Source organism: Bison bison, unplaced genomic scaffold (assembly GCF_000754665.1).
Source record: "Bison bison bison isolate TAMUID 2011002044 unplaced genomic scaffold, Bison_UMD1.0 scf7180017864440, whole genome shotgun sequence".
NCBI lineage: Eukaryota > Metazoa > Chordata > Mammalia > Artiodactyla > Bovidae > Bison > Bison bison.
Window position 1 is genome coordinate 830,131 of NW_011495002.1, and position 6,432 is coordinate 836,562.

Genomic DNA, 6,432 nt, shown 5'->3' on the forward strand with positions numbered 1-6,432 from the left:
CCTTGGAGGAGGAGGGCACGTTCATTTTAGCAGAAGCGGGTGACCTGCACTTTGGGGTCAGGGCTGCGGGGCTTCCTTTCTGCCTGTGAGCCTGTCATGTGGGTGAAGGCACGGCTGCGCTCTGATTGTATCAGACTGTGTGGCTGCCCTCAGTACTCGTGGGAGTGCATTTTATATAACGCTGAATTTATTAACAGTGCTGTCATCGGTAAGCTCTCCTGGTAAACTTGTCTTCGGATAAGAGATAATGTGTAATTTGGTAAGTGGGAAGTAGGTTGGTATTAATTACATCTTGCATGTGTGTTATTCTTAGTGAAAACTGTAGTCCAGTATAAAATTGAAAAAAAAAAAAGAAAATCATAGAAAGTTACAATTGAAGAAACTATAATATTATGTAACCTTTGAGATAGAAGGATTTATAATAAAAGCTAAAGTTTTCAGTAGGATTGCAAACTTAAAATGTCACCTTTACTGCATCTTATTTCTAAGGGGATAAATTCTCCATTTCACAGCTCTTTACAAACTAGAAATGGGGGCCCTTTTAGGTAATTTGAGGTCGAGTCCAGAAAGGCTGTAGTAACAGGCTGGGAAGAAAGATCTGGAAGGAGCCAGACTGTGGAAGACACTTGCAAATGGGTAGGCCTGGCTTGCCTTGTTTAAAGACTCAGGAACCTGTGAATTTGTTTAAAAGAAAAGAACTTCTCTGCACGTCTGGGATCTTGGGCAGTCAGTCCTCAACCAGGCCATTTGTAGCTTGAATGTTTGACTCCAGGAAAACCATGTTCACTTTCAACTCTGAAATTTTGTGAGCCCCGGAGATCTAGTATGTAATACTTGCTCAGTCGTGTCTGACTCTGCGACCCTCTGGACCATAGCCCGCCAGGCTCCATGGGATTCTCCAGGCAGGAATACTGGAGTGGGTTGCCGTGCCCTCCTCCAGAGGAGAATAGTATAGGGGCGTATGTGGCAAATGACTGGGACCCTGAGCAGCCCTTTCTGGAAAGGGACTGGTGCCCTTTAGATCCTGGACTCTTTGTCAGCATAGAAAACTGACAGGAGCAGCTTCTTTTTCTGGTTTAGTAATGCCACCCCTAAAAAAGCCATCACAGTGTTTACAAAGACACTGTTTTTCTCAAGGAGACACGTTAAGTAGGCGTTGATTCGCGGTGGTTTCTGACTACGGGTGCACGTTCACCAGTTCCTCACTCTTCTGAGTCGAGCCGCTACCGCTAACTAGTCTCTCTGCCCCTGGCAGCTCCCAGCACCTCTGCAGCCCTGCCACCAGAAATACACATGTCGTGACTTAGATCACCTTGCTTTTGTACCATCAGAGATTCTCTGTGAGTCTGGAGCACCAGCCTGAAACACTGCAGCATCCTCATGGTCTGGTCCATGCAGTGGGATGCACTGCTTTTCTTCTCTTCCGCAGCAGTTAGCTATCCGTCCCCCCGCCCAACCACCCCGCACTGTAGAATGTTCTCTCTATGTACCTGTTGCTCCTGTTTTGGGGTAGCTGTAGGTTACTCTCTCTTTTCCATCAGTATTATTATAGGATGCTCACTGCTCTTTCTCTGGTGCATTTTTTCCGCCCTGAGAGAAAGATGCTGTGCTTGAAAAAGCAGGTTGTGTCTTTGCTCTTTAAGCTGTGACAGACAGAAAGCAGAGCCGACTGGACCTTCTGAGGGAGGCATGGTGGGTGGGGGCTGCTGTTCCTCACCCAGGCTGCAGGGGGCGCTGTGGCCCTCGATGGGCCCCTGGGCTGCACGCACAGACTGAGCTGAGGGGAGGGCAGGAGGCCTGGAGTCTGCAGGGTGCATGGGAGCCGGGGATGGGATGCCTGTGTCCTGGGCCTCGGGTTAGGATATTCTTAGCAGGATTCATGAAGATTTAACTCACATTTAGGGCCAAAAAAAAGGTGCTTTTCACGAAGCACAATTTATGACTTGTGATCAGCTTTTCCACTTTTTGTTCCGGTTCTCGCGGAGCAGGCACTAAAGGAAGCCGGAAGGAAAGCCTTTTATAAAAGCCGCTCTCCAGAGACTTAAGTTTGGGTTCACTGGATTTTGTAACATCAGCAGCATTTTTAAGGAAAAATTTTACAGTGAAAGCGTTCCTGCTGGCCAACTATAGAATCTGTTGTGTCACTAGGCCTGGACATTTATTGAAAAGTGAAAATACATTTTGTCCTCTTGACTTACACTGTAGGAACTTCTAGTATATATGAAGTTTGTAGACTAAGGAGAACTTAAACCTGTTTGAAAAGTGACGTGGTTCCCCGTAACAATTCGAGACGTTTCCATGTATTCATTCTTTCCTTTGTGTATGAAAGACCATCACAGTAGCAGAGAAACTGGCGTGTTTAATGTGATTTGGTTCCTTGTAAATGTGTGCCCCCAAAGTGACCTGGGCCAGGGGAGGCTTGGGCGACAGTTGTGGGGAGGCCTTTAGGGAAGCTGGTCACCCACGGGCGTGGAATGTGCTGTGATTCTTCCCCTCGATGTGCTTAGACTTCATTTTTAGCCCCCGTCATTTTGTCGGTAGATTTATTAATTTTTTTCCTGACCGGCCCCGGAACCTTCCTCTGTCTCCTTTTTTCTGCTGCACGAATGTCCTCTGACCCACCAGGGTACTTGGTAGGTTTTACAAAGGAAGGAATGGTTTCTTCAGTCTTTGTGTATTGAAAACTGTTATTGAAAAATGACTTCGTTTAGAACAAATTTCATTATCTGCTTAAAACAAAATTAAAAGTGAGAGAAAGGCCAGGAGGAGGAAATCATGCTAATTAAATGTGTGTTTGCATCAAGGCACTAAATATTTTAACATATCAGATGAATGAAAACTTGCTAGAGATTTAAGTTATCAGAATGATTTTTTCTCAAGTAGTTCATATGACTTAAAATCACACGGAGCAAGATAGAAAAAGCGAGTTGCCATTTTTGTTTAGGCAAATACAGGAAGCTTTTAAGTTAATGGTCAGAGGTTCTCCTAACATGGATGTTCACCTTCCTCACACCCAGACGTTTGGCTGTGCTTTTATTCCTCACTTGATCCGGAGCATAGCCCCCTCCATCTGTGGTCAATCTTCGGCTCTCTGAGGAGCAAGTAATTCAGAGGTGGTCTCATTAACAGCCAACTTGGAGAAGGTGCCAGCACACGGTGATACCTGCTCAGTGTTGGGTCAGGAATTTCTTTGAGCGAAGGTTGGTGGTTGTAAGTCTTGTTGCAGACTGAGCTCTTAAGCTCAGCATGGAGACCTCAGCCTCCGCTCTCTTATACCCGGAGGACAGAACATAGGTGCTTTATCCCGGGAAGAAGGAAAAGAGGAAACACAGCCAACCCGTGAACAACATGGGTTTGAACTGCGCAGGTCTGCACATGCGTGGATGTTTTTCAGCTACACGATCTACAGATGCGGAACTGCAGATGTGGAGGGACTCTGGATGCAGAGTGCTGACTGTAGATCCTCCATGGATTTCTGACTGTGTCCCTACCCCTGTGCTGCTCAAGGGTCAGCTGCATTTTCACATGGATGGCAAGTGTTTTATACCTTGATGTTGAATGCAGAAGTGGCTGAGAGAGGTGGTCAGCTCTAATCTCACCCTTAAACCCAGATTGGGGAGCGTCCTGGGACCTTTGTTTTTTTTTTAATCTGAAAGTATTCATGAAATTATTTAATCTCTCATGAGACTTGAAGACTGTTCATCTGTCCTTTTTTTTTTTTTTTTTTAAAGATTTTGAAGTAGTCGTATTTAAAAGGATTGTTGATTTTAAGAGAGATTTTGTCTTCTACCTGTTAATCTCTTTCTTCCCTTCAGTTTTTATTGCATTTTATTCACATCAGTTCTGATTATAATTCTCTCATTGGAGAACTTTGTTACCTGCCCTCCTTTCCTTTTGAATGCATTTTCCACTGTTTATTCCTTCATCCATTTACTCTTTTCAACCATTCATTCCAAAGTGTCTCCCAAGCCAACTGTAACATCCAGGGAGTGGATATAAAAATGAATGACAAGGGAAGAACGTTCTTTTGTGTATGTCACATATTTTAGATACCTGTTTCTCCTGCTAGAAGTTGAGTCACTTGAAGACCAGAACCTCGTCTCCCTTGTCTTTGTAGCCTGCCTCCCAGACTTAGCAGATACTCGGTCACTTCGTGGAAGAAACGATGTCTATTTCTAGCTGATCATCCCCGAGACTTAATGATAGAGGGCCATAGTTCCATTTTCAAATATAGCAAAGGCATAATTATTGTCATCCATTCATACTCTTCAACTTCATTCTCAAAATTAGGTCCCAAGTCAACCAATAATTACCTTTGAAATGTGTGGGTTATTTGAGGCAACCAGGTGGTGACCTTGGGTCCTCAGCCAGAGTTTATTTCTTGAGCCCAGTCGGTGGCCTTGAGCTCTTTTTCTGTTTTTGTTGTTCACTTGGTTCCCAGGAGCCATGGTTTCCCAGGAAAGATGATTCCCGTTGGAATCGTGCTGTGATTCTTGCTGGGTTAAGTCAAGAAGCCTTTTGTTGCTGCTTCTGCAAGCTTACACCCTGAACTGGGACAAGTTTTTGTTTGGGGAAATGCGCGAGAAAGAGGAACCTTTCATTTTATTCAGAAGTCAGAAATAAAGGCCTCCCCACCACCTGGAGATGTTTTGGTCATGGCATGCCAGCCTGGCTTCATTTCTCCGCCTAACAGTTGAGCAGGCAGGCCTCTTTCTTTACCCTGGGCCAGTGCCCAGCGTCCCCCGGGAGCAGGGAGAGCCCCGTGGGGGCCCTGCCCCTGCTCGATGCAGGATCACGAGGAGGCAGGAGCTCAAGGCTCCTGTGTTCACAGTGTGGAGCTTCCCAGCTGCTTCTCCCACCGTTCTCACCACGTTTGTAAAACCTCCCTTGTGACTCTTCCATCAGCAGCGCTCACAGGGCCTAGATTCCTTTTCTCTTCTTTCCCCATGGAGCTGGAGAAGCAGTCCGGCATCTGGCAGTTAAACTGATTATGGAAAGGTTAAACCAACTACAGGCAGCTTGTGGCCCTCGCATGGACCACAGTTGCCCTCTGATGGGTCTTGCGATTGCAGGCAGTGGCGGTGCAGACCTGTTCAGGACATCTGCCCTTTCCAGTTCAGTTCAGTTGCTCAGTTGTGTCCGACTTTTTGTGACCCCATGTACCGCAGCCCACCAGGCTTCCCTGTCCATCGCCAACTCCCAGAGTTTACTTAAACTCATGTCCATTGAGTCGGTGATGGCATCCAGCCATCTCATCCTCTATTGTCCCCTTCTCTTCCCAGATTCACTCTTTCCCAGCACCAGGATCTTTTCAAATGAATCAGTTCTTTGTATCAGGTGGCTGAAGTATTGGAGTTTCAGCTTCAGCATCAGTCCTTCCAACAAATATTCAGGATGATTTCCTTTAGAATGGACTGGTTAGATCTCCTTGCAGTCCAAGGGACTCTTAAGAGTCTTCTCCAACACCACAGTTCAAAAGCATCAATTCTTTGGCACTCAGCTTTCTTTATAGTCCAACTCTCACATGCATACATGACTACTGGAAAAACCATAGCCTTGACTAGACAGACCTTTGTTGGCAAAGTAATGTCTCTGCTTTTCAATGTGCTGTCTAGGTTGGTCATAGCTTTTCTTCCAAGGAGCAACTGTCTTTTAATTTCGTAGCTGCAGTTACCATCTGCAGTGATTTTGGAGCCCCCAAAAAATAAAGTCACCCACTGTTTCCATTGTTTCTCCATCTATTTGCCATGAAGTGCTGGGACCAGATGCCATGATCTTAGTTTCTGAACTAAGTTTTCTGAACTCTGCCCTTTCCAGAAAAGCCCCATTTCTGTTCACGGCAGGACTCCCCGCAGGGGAGGGATCATGGTCCTTCTCCGGATGACCCCAGCCTCTCCAGCACTGATTTCTCCGAATCCTTTGTGTTTCCCGTGCAAAGGTCTCTAAAATTTGGTTCCCAACTTTTCAAGACTTTTACTTTGACCTTCTTGGCTCTATTTTTGGTCATCTCTCTGTAGTCTCTAAAACGATTTGCTTTATTGTTTATTCTTACATATGTGTGATACCTTGAGCCATAGTTTCTTTTTGTAACTTCCTGTTTTGATAAAATATTTAGGATCACAGAAAGTTGGGAGAAAGGGAAACAGGAGATCCCTGCACCTTTTCCCATCATCCCCGAGGGGTCACGTCTCACATAACCATGTGCCTTGTCAGAGCGTGAACGTGACTTTGCCACACTTTCAGAGCTTACTCGAGTTTCCCCAAGTGTGCACGCCCCTGTGTGTGTATGTGTACATGCGAGCACACGTTTAGCTTCATGCAGTTTTGTCGTGTGTAGATTCGTGTAACCATCAGCACTCTTCCACACACAGTCATACAGAATCACCCATCACCAGTGGACTCCTCTGTGCCCCCTCCTTACAACCATGCCCG

At 45.8% G+C, this 6,432-nt stretch overlaps 1 protein-coding gene across 1 annotated transcript in view; it reads left to right on the top strand.

Annotated features, from left to right (window-relative positions):
* The window catches only part of TRIO (trio Rho guanine nucleotide exchange factor), a 359,748-nt gene that overhangs the window by 188,038 nt on the left and 165,278 nt on the right, over positions 1–6,432 (top strand). The window lies entirely within an intron of this gene.